The following is a 14343-nucleotide window of genomic DNA, read 5'->3' as shown; positions in this document are numbered from 1 at the left end:
AGGACCCATAGGCTTTGTTGTGCCCTATTCACGACTGTCTATAAGCTTACATGGTACTGTTCGGTACCATTTAGGGTACATGTGCGGATACAATTTAAAAAATTGCACCCAATATTGTGAATATAAAAAGGTACAATCAGTGGTGATCTGTCATTCAGGGCAGGTGGGACTCTGTTTTGAGCCCCATATTTTTAGCTAAAGTATGGGGGAGGGGGTTTGACTGTTTTGCATGTTATTTTAGCATTAATACATGTCACATATCAATTTGTAAACAATGTAAAATAAAGATAATTGTACTTAATAAAGCCGCATACAAATATTTTTTTTTGAGTAAGGCAGCTCCATAATCAAGGTGTTTCAGCTTAGCTCAGTGCTTTTTGTGATGGTGGGGCAGCCAGGGAAAATAGGGAGCATAGGGGTTGGTAATGTTCTCTAGTTGCGCCATGACTGGCTCAGTGGTCTGTCACTCATGGGGACACTACGTCACCGCCAAATCTAAGGGTAGAGCTAAACTATTCAATCCCCTTGGGTGCTGCCATAGAGTTATATTAGAAGTGCCCATCCAAGAAAGCTCAAGGTCGTTGGCCACAGATAAAATGACGTCAAATCACGTTATATGTTCAGTAGCTTTGATTGGACGGATCATGTCAACATCATACTTTCAAAATCTTAGCTAGCATTCATCATGAATCAAGTCGACAATCTACTGGCAAATCCTGTTTAATCCTTGTCATATGGAGAGAAATAATGAAGAGAAATGATAGATAAAACGTATCCGTACTCATCGGCCATTGGACATCAACATTACACAACAAGTTGGAAATCGCAAATTCAACAATGAGTGGTTTGGATGGATTCAGTGGCTAACTGCAAGCATTGCAAAGCAATCACTAGCCTGTAATTCAGTGGAGTAGGTCTGTGGTCCCAAATCTGGGATTAAGGGTCTCTTTTCCAAGTTGAAAATGATAAACATTCAACATTGGCCATGCTGTCAATCCAGCATGATTTCTGCCGCGCTCACAACTGTTAATTTGGAATTTGGAACTAGGAAATCTGACTTCAGTGAGTTCAAGACAACTGAGAATTGGGTAAAAAACGTGCTGCGACTGGGAAAAGACGTTTTGAACGGTCATCCAACTCAGAATTGTAAGTTGGGAACTCGGCCTCTTTCTAAAGCTACGACCTGAAGATCACTGGCGTCATCATGATTCAACCTTATTTTTTTTAGTTCCCAGTTGTCTTGAAAGCACCATAAATCCAGAGAATGGCAGGAAGTTGATGACAACATTTTCCCACGAAGGACCGCCACACCACCTTCCTATTCAAGTGAGCACAGCATAACAAGGTGAGACCAAAAATGTCTTGTATGCTTCTGCACAAATGATGTAATATGCCAGGTAGATATCTAATCTAATCTCTCTAATCAGCTTGCCATTCCCTCATGCCATAGTTTGTACATCTCAGTTGTCAGTAGAAACCAAATTTGTTTAAGCAAGTCAGCCATATCAGCTATGTTTTTAAAAAAGGCAGTAAATAAGTCTGAATGAACTGTTTCGCTGCCAGACAAGGCACCACTGATAGCCAGGTGTAGCAGTGGTAAGGCCCTAACAGTTTGTAGTCACAATTTGTCACCGTTATAGTGGAATTAATGTATTGTTTAGTGTTGTATTGTGTAGTGGCTTTGCTGGCCCCAACAAGATTTACATGCTAAAATTGTCACTGGATACAATCATCACACATTCTTAAAAACCACACCCATTATTATCATATTTTCCACAATCGTTTCTTTCAATATGTGTGTTTTTGCATATGCACATTGATTAATTGATCTTATGCTACTCAAAGATAAATATAGATATTTTTGTTAACATATCCAATCGGTTAGTAGTTGGATTTATTGCACACATTACTGAGATGGTTGTTCCCATCTAGTCTCATTTATACATTTTTCTCACCTTTTTCTCACCTTGCAGTCACAAAGTCAGGTTGTGGTGATTATTTCGAGCTATCCTAACTCTGGCTGGTTTCCAATAGGAATTACATATCACTTCGCAAGGCAGCATAATGTGACTTGCCCGATGTGAGTTTCAGACCACTGTGTTCAGGTAAAACTAAGCTGTCAAAGTGTGGCCTTATGATATAGTATGTAATGTATTGTCATACAGGGTTTAATTTAAATGATAAAATATTCACTTAGGCACCTACTTTGTGAAGGCTACAGGACTGAAAGACATTGAATGCAACAACCATGTCTCTATCACTAGTACAGGTTACTCTAAAATTAACTTGAAAGGCACCCTGGGAAATATGCAAAAAAGGCTTTACCACCCTTTGTTAAAACAACACACCCCCAAAAATTTTAGTGGTACATTTTTGCCACTTAAAGGAACAAATGGCTTTGTCACTATGGTCGTAGCCTAAAAAGTAACTTTGTACATTTTCCAAAAGTAAAGTTTTGTATCTGTACTATCATGTTCCCCTACGGTACACTATTGGCTCTTTTATTAAGGTACAAACTGCAAAAAAAGCAAAAAAATAAACGTCCTCTAACTGTCAACTGCGTTTATTTTCAGCAAACATAACAAGTGTAAATATTTGTATGAACATAACAAGATTCAACAACTGAGACATAAACTGAACAAGTTCCACAGACATGTGACTAACAGAAATGGAATAATGTGTCCCTGAACAAAGGGGGGGGGGGGTCCAAATCAAAGTCACAGTCAGTAATTGTGTGGTCACCAGCTGCATTAAGTACTGCAGTGCATCTCCTCCTCATGGATTGCACCAGATTTGCCAGTTATTGCTGTGAGATGTTACCCCACTCTCCACCAAGGCACCTGCAAGTTTCTGGGGGGAATGGCCCTAGCCCTCACCCTCCGATCCAACAAGTCCCAGACGTGCTCAATGGGATTGAGATCCGGGCTCGTTGCTGACCATGGCAGAACACTGACATTCTTGTCTTGCATGTTCATACTACCTCAATCAGCCTGACTAACCGGTGACTGTATGTAGCCTCGCTACCTTTATAGCCTCGCTACTGTTTTTCACCGTCTTTTTATGGTTGTTTTTATTTCTTTACTTACCTATTGTTCACCTAATACTTTTTTTGCACTATTGGTTAGGGCCTGTAAGTAAGCATTTCACTGTAAGGTCTACACCTGTTGTATTCGGCGCATGTGACAAATAAACTTTGATTGGATTTGACATCACGCACAGAACGAGCAGTATGGCTGGTGGCATTGTCATGCTGGAGAGCCTGCGGGAAGGGTCCCACATGAGGGAGGAGGATGTCTTCCCTGTAACGCACAGCGTTGAGATTGCCTGCAATGAAAACAAGCTCAGTCCAATGAAGCTGTGACACACCGCCCCAGACCATGACGGACCCTCCACCTCCAAATTGATCCCGCTCCAGATTACAGGCCTCGGTGTAACGCTCATTTCTTCAAAGATAAACGTGAATCCCACCATCACCCCTGGTGAGACATAACTGCTTCTCGTCAGTGAAGAGCACTTTTTGACAGTCCTGTCTGGTCCAGCAACGGTGGGTTTGTGTCCATAGGCAACGTTTTTGCCGGTGATGTCTGGTGAGGACCTGCCTTACAACAGGCCTACAAGCCCTCAGTCCAGCCTCTCTCAGCCTATTGCGGACAATCTGAGCACTGTTGGAGGGATTGTGCGTTCCTGGTGTAACTCAGGCAGTTGTTGTTGCCATCCTGTATCTGTCCCGCAGGTGTGATATTCGGATGTACCGATCCTGTGCAGGTGTTGTTACACGTGGTCTGCCACTGCGAGGATGATCAGCTGTCCCTCCTGTCTCCCTGTAGTGCTGTCTTAGGCGTCTCACAGTACGGACATTGCAATTTATTGCCCTGGCCACATCTGCAGTCCTCATGCCTCCTTGCAGCAGGCCTAAGGCACGTTCACGCAGATAAGCAGGGACCCTGGGCATATTTCTTTTGGTGTTTTTCAGAGTCAATAGAAAGGCCTCTTTAGTGTGCTAAGTTTTCATAACTGTGACCTTAATTGCCTAACGTCTGTCAGCTGTTAGTGTCTTGACGACCTTTCCACAGGTGTATGTTTAGTAATTGTTTATGGTTCATTGAACAAGAATGGGAAACAGTGTTAAAACCCTTTACACTGAAGATCTGTGAAGTTAATTTGTAAAAATCCAAATACCTTTCTAAGACAGGGTCCTGAAAAAGGTATGTTTCTTTTTTTGTTTAGTTTATGTACCTACAACTAAAGGTACAAAGGACGTACCTTACAGGGTACCCTGACAGCATTGGTAACCCTTTAAGAACAAATCTAAACCTTTATTTCTGTGAGTGTATCAATACTTATGGTAACTTCAATGTCCTCTTTGAGCAGGAAATGAACACAGTAGCTCTCTCAAGCTACTGCAGGACTAGCTTTGTTCCAGGTCGTTTGTGCGCATTCATCCACTACTTCAGGTCCAGGGCTCGAGCAATTTTTCTGTTGTGTCGCTAAGACTTTAAGAACCCCAACAATACAGATTAATAAATCACGTCAGGTTACGGCCCCACTTCAAGGTTGATCAAATCTCTTTTATGCTAAATAAACAATCACTTTGTTCCTAAACTTCCATCCACCATCAGAGCTGATATTCTGATCCAAAGTCATCAAATAATCTGCCAATGGCCAGCAAAGCATCTTGGATGGACAGCCTCAGGCATTATCAGTCACACTGATGATATGGAGGTTGTGGTGCATACTTAAGGAGATAAAAATGAGGCATGTGCCAACACACCACTCCACCTCAGGCGGCACGCATGGGGAAATACCATTGGCTTGGCTGGGATGATTAATTGGCAGTAAGTCGGCCTTGATCAGCACTTTGGCTGCACACCTGTTCCCTGGACCGCAGAGAAGAGCAGAGGCTGGGCAGTGCCAGTCTGCCAGTAGTTTGTCTGATCCCCCTCTCCCCCTTCCATCACAGTCAGACTAGACTACAGCTATAGACAGCAATGAACAGATCCCTACTGTAATGCCATAAATGAGCTAAACTAAAGATGTTCTCTCTGTTTTCATTTGGACTGTAGTAGGCCTATCACTGGAATCTAAAACAGAACTTCATACCTGAAACTCCAAATGACTTCAACATGATTAGGAAAGCCTGGGCATTGCCAGAAGAGGAGAGTAAATGCGATGCCAGAGGAACACTTAGCACAGAGCCATATATAAAAATACGGTATACTGTATATAGTTAAATATGGCTCTGAGATCAAGCCCTGCCTATATTCAATTATATCCATATAAGCTATAGCATATAGGCTAGCCTAATCCACCTGGAATTTACAGGACACAAACCCCTACCTATCCCTTTCATGAATGGGTTAATTCACTACCTGCCCTACATTGAGGTCTCTCCATCCCTCTCCACCACTCCCTCCCTCCTGCTACCTTTCCCTCTCTTCCCCTGTCCTCCACCTCTCACTCTCCACCTCTCCTCTCTCTCACAATAGAGTGGATATTTGACCGTCTCTCCCTGCTGTCTGAACAGAACATGTTGCTGGCGTGCCAATGCTGTATAAAGAAACCCAAGGGAAATCTGAGAGACAGATGGCTGAGAGAGAGAGAGAAAGAGAGAGATCCTGAGCAGTCAGTCACCACCACTGCAAGACGTCCACATTTTCCCAGCTGGGTAATTGAAGGCCCGTTTCTGACAAAAAAAATATATCTACTCAAAGCATTGCAGAGGCTTGGTGGGAGCTGTGTTGAAAGATATTTTGACATTTGATTATGTTTGTGGCGTGTTGGAATGTTGGAGTGTTTTCAGACTTCAGGAAACGTAGAGCTGCAACAAGTGTCGTCTGAGGATAGGTTTGGGAGGGAGGAGAGTTTGTGAATGTCTCTTAAATGGGGTTAAAACTCCACATCAGCAGGTTCTCAAATTAGTCCAAATTTGGTTTATAATTGCATAATAAAACAAGGTTTTTAACCCCTCACAATGATAACGTGGTATCTTGCCAACAATGTATAAAGCAGCCATGTGGTAATTAATATGGCATGTTAGCCCTATACGCACTCTATAGAACAACTTACAGGCTGTAATGGTATGGCTTGTAATACGCATGATGACATAAGACCCTGATTTGATTTAAAACAGCATATGACACCACTGAGAAATAAGCAGTGAGGCAGTCATTTGATTCTACACTACAAAAGAAAAGCAGAGGGAATTATCAAGGGTAAAATGCACTGTTTGGTTCCTACAGGTCTTTTGAGTCCAGCTGTGCTCCAAAACAGATTTGTTATAATGACTTAATAAACTTAAAAGCATGGTGGCCTATAGCTACATGAGAGCATGTTTGGTGGTAACCATGGAACCTAAATGCTGGTCGGACTGCACTAGGAAAATTACCATGGTGAGCTACCACATCTAGTGGAGGAATACCATCATTGCACTAAAAGCTGCAAACAGCATCATCATCATTAGTAATGTGATAAATTGGTGTAGAAGAACAAGGGTTATTCACCCTCCTCCTGGAGAGCCACCCTCCTCCTGGAGAGCCATCTTCCTCCTGGAGAGCCATCTTCCTCCTGGAGAGCCACCCTCCTCCTGGAGAGCCACCCTCCTCCTGGAGAGCCACCCTTCTCCTGGAGAGCCACCCTCCTACTGGAGAGACCCCCTTCTCCTGGAGAGCCACCCTCCTACTGGAGAGACCCCCTTCTCCTGGAGAGACCCCCTTCTCCTGGAGAGTCACCCTCCTACTGGAGAGACCCCCTTCTCCTGGAGAGCCACCCTCCTACTGGAGAGACCCCCTTCTCCTGGAGAGCCACCCTCCTCATGGAGAGCCACCCTCCTCCTGGAGAGACCCCCTTCTCCTGGAGAGCCACCCTCCTACTGGAGAGACCCCCTTCTCTTAGAGAGCCACCCTCCTCATGGAGAGCCACCCTCCTCCTGGAGAGACCCCCTTCTCCTGGAGAGCCACCCTCTTACAGGATTTTGTTCCAGTCCTAATTTAACACATCCTGCAATTAGTTGTGTTCATGTAAGTCTGGGAAAAAAGCCTGCACAAACAGTTGACAAGTTTCATCATCCTTCTATAAAGATACTACAGTAATCAATGTCAGAAACATTATTAAGGGTGTGTATGGTTTGGTTGCATTCTTCAACACAAACTTAAACATCTGATTCAATAAGTAAGGAAAGGTTACATGGCCCCAGGTAACCCCTGATAAGGCCTACCAAAATAATAAAATCATCCTGGAATGGCAGTTGGGTATGATGCCTCTCTCTCAGCGCTAGGTGTATTGAGACCACTGTCAGAATGGGCCCTGCTTTGCTCTGTCTCACAGTAGAGGATTTAAAAACAAACATGAAGAAGCACAGAAAACTGACAGAGGCTTGAAATGGAAGAAGGACTGCATCTCTCCCAGGAGGAGCTAGACTGGGCTGAAATGGGGGTAATTCTAGGCACTGGTGGTGTAATGCTGCTGAATTTACATTGCAGAGCACAGCTCAGACTGCCTGCCTGAGTGAGTGCCAGCCAAGGCTCGTTGTGATTGATGCAGGGGATCAGAGGAACAGTGAGGGAAGCAACAACGACGGCTCCTCAGGAAATTGGAACAAGTTCACTGGCTCAGGGCCTTTAGCTCTCCGGCCACTTATTTTGGTCTCAATCTCCGACTACATTCACAAAGCCTTCAGATCCCTGTCGGGGGATTGGGAGACAGACAGAGGGTTGACTGAGCTGAGAGAAGAGTTATTACAGATGATAGACAGAATAGATAGATTAGATAGATAACATGCCATCATAACATAGAACAGAATATTGGGGGAGAATAAACAGACAGAGAGAAAAGATTCAATGTGAAAGGGCCATACATTTGGTTTGACATCTGCATTGGTTTGACCCAAGTCTGATAGTTAGTAAAGGTAAATGCTGTAGCGTAGGTGTTTGCAACTACAAAATCATTGTAAGTCAAGATCAGTCTTCAATAGCCTCCTAGCTACAGATTGTTACACCAGATAATGTGATTTATCAAAAATCTTTGGTAAATTACATTATCTGGTGTAATAATCTGTAGCTACTGGACCCCCACTGGTTGAATCAACGTTGATTTGACATCATTTCAAGTCAATTACATTGAACAAACAACAAAATAGACGTTGAATTGACGTCTGTGTCCAGTGGGAGTAGTCTCTACGCCCCCATTAAACTTGCTCTGACTCCTATCATTCCAAACACTCCACACATTTTCAGTGTGCTGTTGTGGAAAAACAAGTCATTATTTCAAGTTTACAAGAGAAATGGACCAAAAGGATATGACTTTAGTAAATTAGCTAATTAATTATTTTTTTTACAGATCAATTCTGTTTGCTTGTTAGAGTGGAAGTGAACACTGCCAGTACATCGCTCTCCAACCAGGTAAATTATTTGAGAAGAAAACTGTAGTGAAAAGGGAATTCGGCAATGGAAGTTGATAAAAACAGGTATTTATTGATATAACCTCAAGTTTGCAGGTGTGGTGACACTGATAGCTTGACTTCACAAAGCAGGTTAGGATAGCTAACGTAGCAAGTTAGGATAATTAATGTAGCAGATTAGGATAATTAACGTAGCAGATTAGGATAATTAACGTAGCAGGTTAGGATAATTAATGTAGCAGGTTAGGATAGCTAACGTAGCATGTTAGGATAATTAACGTAGCAGGTTAGGATAGCTAACGTAGCAGGTTAGGATAATTAACGTAGCAGGTTAGGATAATTAACGTGGCAGGTTAGGATAGCTAACGTAGCAGGTTAGGATAATTAACGTGGCAGGTTAGGATAGCTAACGTAGCATGTTAGGATAATTAACGTAGCAGGTTAGGATAGCTAACGTAGCAGGTTAGGATAATTAACGTGGCAGGTTATGATAGCTAACGTAGCAGGTTAGGATAATTAATGTAGCAGATTAGGATAATTAACGTAGCAGGTTAGGAAAAGGTTTAGGCTTAGCTAAAATGCTACAGTTGTCCCCAACGCAACACGAACATGCAACTTTTGGCCCGTAGCTGTACTCCATTTTGCCACAACAATAGAAGCCATCCGTTCCGAGAACAATGAGAGTCACATGGAGGAGACTGTTGGGTGGAACCATAGGAGGAAGGGCTCATAGTAATGGCTGGAATGGAATTAATGGAACTGTATCAAACACATCCGACATAGAGAAAGACCTAGTTAAACTGCAACTTACACACATCACCAACACACACTTACCCCACCAGACATGCCGCCAGGGGTCTTTTCACAGTCCCCAGGTCCAGAACAAATGAAAGGAAACATACAGTATTATTCAGACCCATGATTGAATGGAACTCCCTTCCATCTTATATAGTGCAAGTGAACAGAAAACCTGGTTTCAAAAAACAAAGAAAGCAACACCTCACGCCTCTCCCCCATGTGACCCACGTGTTGTGTATATGTACTGACATGTATGTGGAACTAATAGTTGCACACACTACATGTTCATGTTTTTAAATGTATGTAAATTGAAAAGTATTTTGTCTGTAATGTCTTTTTCGTTATATGTCAGACACTCGTAAGACTAGCTGTCGCCATTAGTGTCGGCTAAGGGGGATCCTAATCAATGAAATCATATGGAAACCATGTTTGACTCTGTTCCATAATTCCATTCCAGCCTTTACAATGAGCCGTCCTCTTATAGCTTGTCCCACCAGCCTCCACTGGTGTCACCACACAGACCCCGAGTCTTCATTGGGGTTTTTACCAAGAGGCCAGGGTTCCGGTCGAGAAGCATGGTTTAGACAGCTCCTACAGTCTTGCTTCGGTACTGCAGTTTAACTGACGCCGGCCCAGAAAGATAGAGAAGTCAAGATGAGAAAATTCCTAATAAGACACTTTTGTCATGACCTTTGTGCACAAAACATTCATTTAATTATTCTAATAATTGTCACTGAGGCCATTTTTTCTATCACTCACAGCCCAAGATATTAACATTTCATATTCATCCAGCGTCTGCCATGTTATTGCATGATTTTGTTGCTGCTGATGCCGCGTTCAAAACAGGGAAAATGTTTGACTTCCGAATTCAGTGCGTTCAAAATGACAGGGGACTCTAAAACTAGGGCCAACTGGGAAAAATCGATTTGGATGGTCATCCAACTCGGAATTCCAACTTGGGAACTCGGGCCTCTTTCTAGAGCTCCGACTTTCCGACCTGAAGACCACTGACTTCATGATTTGACCTCGTATTTTACTGAGTTCCAAGTTGTTTTAACGCTGCATAAGCGCTAGTGTGTATGTGGAGTTGGCCGTGTAAACCGGATGCAAAACTAATATAGATGGTCCAGGAATAGGTATATGCGAACATGAGTATATTATGTTGAAAACAATGGTCGGACATCTTCTTTCTACCTAAAATTGAAGGAGGGTTTTATAGATTTCTAAATGGCCTCCCATGGGTTCAAGGACCAATCACAATGGCAATACAAAACAAAACATATTGTAATTAGGGAATGAGTATAAAAAATCTGACCAATTGTATTTTAGACATAGACTGACCAATAGATTGTGGTTACATGTTATAGCCTACCGATAGTAGGCCTATTTATATTTTTTAAGATTAAGATAACTTTTTGGTTCAATTGCCCACAAGGTCCAACTGAAATATGCCTTCTGGTTTTAACCCAACTCCTCCGAAAGACACACGGGCCTACATATACTGTTTTTTTTAGAGGTGTGGGGGGCTGCCACGGGGAGTTGTTGTGGGTGGGTTAAGTGCCTTGCTCAAGGGCACAACAACAGGCGATGGCATCTAGAATCTGACACCAGCAATCCTCCAGTTGCCAGCTCACTTCCCACCAGATTCTTCCCATCTAACCTGGGATTCAATCTGGCAACCCTCCAGTTCCTGGCTCGCCTCTCTAACCTCTATTCTACCCGCCGAGAGATGAACATCTTAACTCTGAGTTTGTTTTTTCTCTAAGGAATATGTTAATATGTATAATGTCACACGTGACATTGACAAAGAAGAAAAACCCTGCGACGAACCAGAAGTGCGTGAAAAGCGGGTTCATAACTAAATCAAGGCGCGTTTAACATAGTTAGGCAGTAGGGGGCACCGCGAGAATAAGATAATTTAGAGGTGATGCAGACTGCTTTCTGAAGATAACCCAGTAGACTACTAGCCTACTACAGATGCTGCGTGAAATATATGACAAAATACTCTGTTAATTACCATTCCATCGATCAATTAACTCAGAAATCAATGTGTTAGGTTACTGTGTAAGAAGAGAGAAAATGTAGACTTGGAAAAGCTTCCATGTCATTAATTGAAAACCCATAGAAATTGGACAACAATCTAAAATGGGTTCATTTTATGGTTTTGAAATGCAGGCTTCATTTAACATATGTATTTATTTTGGTGGTATAGCAATTGGATATTAATTGTCTGTCTAAATTGCAGTTGAGCTAAATGTGTAGCAAAAAAATATGAGCATCAACATAATAATTAGTTTGCGGCGTATTTAACTTTATGCATATTAATGTATTACGCAAACTGATCATGTGTCTCAATCAATTTGATCCCCATTTTCGCCGAATTTCTTAACATTTTGGCTGTGCGTTTCCGGAACTCTCGAATTGGATTTTGTATTCCTGGAGGGGACCGACAGCGTCGTTGCTCCTCAAGAAACCGATGAAAGAAATCTCAACCTGTATGTAACAGAAAATGTATTGACAATTGAATGCAAATTAATGTACCATTTAATGCAAATTATTCAAGAAATTTCACGTAGCGAATGCGAAAGGTAAGGGTACTTTTTCGTTTGCATGACAAATGTAATTGTGGGAGATGTCATTGTTAAAACATTTGTCGTGTTTATTCTGCCCAGTGTGTCAACTGTGGACAATGGGAGCCTAGTGCTCAGACTGCATTGCCATTGCAGTGAGTGCATGTTATGAAACGTGTGCTTTTTCATAAGCCTTACAGCAAAGCAGTGGAAATTGAATATGTTTCATTGTTGTCATTCTATCTACAACAGTCAAATAATAATTCACTTCAGTGGCATTGCTTGCTGAAGTGTTGACTGAAATGTATACCTACGTCAACCTTAGCTGACTAAACTCAACTCCATGGTGAAGGACGTTTAATAATAATAAATAAAAAGATTTAACTTCATCAACGGAGTTGACCAGGCTTTGTGGAATTCGGCTCCAGCTACATTTAGTCGCCCAAGGTCAATACTTCCAAAAAATGTAAATTTGAGGAACGCTTGCCTTGTACATTTGCCCTCTCTAGTTGTCTGCCTTTCTTTATTTGCTGAAATCCAAACTTTTAAATTAAATATTTAATCAAATACTACCAACTCTTTCCTTGTTGAGATTGAATTGGCACATGCGCATTCACGCTGAGTTGCGGAAACAATGAGGAAACAGTTGGTTGTATTTGATGTGTTATTAAAAATGATGGATTTCAGCAAACAAGGCTATGCAACTACAGATTACAAGCATAAATACATTAAAAAGTATTGACCTTTGGCAAATACAGTAGATGTAGTTGGAGCTGAATTCACCATAGTCGGCTAGTTCAATCTTTGGTTTTGGTTGTTTTTTGGTGTGACATAACTAAAATCATGCATGTTCTTATCTTCTGTAAATCATTTTTTATATGTAGTCATATCTGCCTCTGCAAGATTTGTACCATTTATTTTTGGTGAATAAGAATTGTGATTTGCCACAGATTCCACTTTGTCATCTTTAAAAATATCTAAAGGTGTCTAAGGTACAGTATGTTGTGCTGAGGGATTAGGCTCTTTGCCCTGGTCACTTGGATTAACTGCTGGTTCTTTTGTTGAAGGGAATTCAAAGACATTTGCTTAATTTCCCTTTACATAATGTATCCAATGAACTCTATCCAGTCCCAAACCCAACATGAACTGTTCTGTGAGCACTTGGGGAAGATGAAACAGTCTTTTTAAGCTGTCACACCTTGTTCTTTTTAGATTGCTCTCGTAACGTTTATTTTTGTTGGCCAATTTGTCTTCAATCTGCCATCGGTTCCATGTGAGTCCATTTGTCATGGTGAGCAGACATTTATTATTTCTACAGCAGTTAATTTGTTTACTTTTAATCAACCACTCCATTGACGTTGTGGTTAGTGTCTCTTCTTATCCCCTTGGCTCACACTGAAAAGTGTTAACCACACAACACAGTACACCTTTGTGCTCAGAGTGTCTATTCTCTCTGTCTTTTCTCTGGAGCTTGTCGCTGAGCCACCTCAGTGAGGTGTGTCTCAGAGCAGCACACAGATTCCAGGTTTGATCTATCGGGAACATTTTAAATGGCCTTCTCCTTTCAGAAGGTCCGGGGGTGGCTGCTACTGGCACTCCTTTGCTTGCTCACTCTGTTCCTGCGAACAGGCACAGAGGGAGACCTGCAGGCGAGGGAGGGTGTTGTGACACAGTCCAAATGTCTCCTACGCGCTCCCGGCCATCCCGAAATGAGGAGCCGCACTCTTCTTTCCTTCTCCTGCCTTGAACTCTCCAAACTTTGAACTCTGTCCCTGGCTCCTCCTCATCTTCTCTTAATCATGAAGTTCATGCACTTTTCTTTCTCTTGCCCACCCAGCAGGCTATGTTTTCACGTCCCTGTCACGTCTCACGTCCCTGAAATGTGTGTGTGTGTGTGTGACTGATGAGCTGGCTCCATTATGGACCCATGGCCTGTACATACTGTACTAGTCTGAGTGGAGGGGCATTTATTTATTTTTGCACTGAAAAGGAATAGCCTATTAAGTAGAAATCAAAAGGCGAGCAGAATGTGTGTCTATCTAAACTCAGCAAAATGTCCTCTCACTGTCAACTACGTTTATTTTCAGCAAACTTAACGTGTAAATATTTGTATGAACATAACAAGATTCAACAACTGAGACATAAACTGAACAAGTTCCACAGACATGTGACTAACAGAAATGGAATAATGTGTCCCTGAACAAAGGTGGGGGTCAAATCAAAAGTAACAGTCGGTATCTGGTGCGGCCACCAGCTGCATTAAGTACAGCAGTGCATCTCATGGGCTGCACCAGATTTGCCAGTTATTGCTGTGAGATGTTACCCCACTCTTCCACCAAGGCACCTGCAAGTTCCTGGACATTTCTGGGGGGGAATGGCCCGAGCCCTCACCCTCTGATCCAACAGGTCCCAGGCGTGCTCAATGGGATTGAGATCCGGGCTCTTCGCTGGCCATGGCAGAACACTGACATTCCTGTCTTGCAGGAAATCACGCACAAAACGAGCAGTATGGCTGGTGGAATTGTCATGCTGAAGGGTCATGTCAGAATGAGCCTGCAGGAATGGTTCCACATGAGGGAG

General features: G+C 42.4%; 1 protein-coding gene across 2 annotated transcripts in view; it reads left to right on the top strand.

Annotated features, from left to right (window-relative positions):
• The first annotated feature begins 11562 nt into the window (after positions 1-11562).
• LOC118360295 (helicase ARIP4-like) overlaps positions 11563-14343 on the top strand; it is an 81775-nt gene continuing 78994 nt past the window's right edge. The window contains exon 1 of one of the 2 annotated variants that reach the window (XM_052482086.1): positions 11563-11688. The gene's annotated coding sequence lies outside the window, so the exon portion shown is untranslated. Of the gene's footprint in view, positions 11782-14343 lie in introns of both variants that reach the window. The other variant, XM_052482085.1, reaches the window with a different exon arrangement.

The sequence above is a fragment of the Oncorhynchus keta genome, chromosome 27, assembly GCF_023373465.1.
Source record: "Oncorhynchus keta strain PuntledgeMale-10-30-2019 chromosome 27, Oket_V2, whole genome shotgun sequence".
NCBI classification, from domain to species: Eukaryota; Metazoa; Chordata; class Actinopteri; order Salmoniformes; family Salmonidae; genus Oncorhynchus; species Oncorhynchus keta.
The sequence above is the reverse complement of the archived record's forward strand: the minus strand, read 5'-3'. Positions and strand labels throughout refer to the sequence as shown.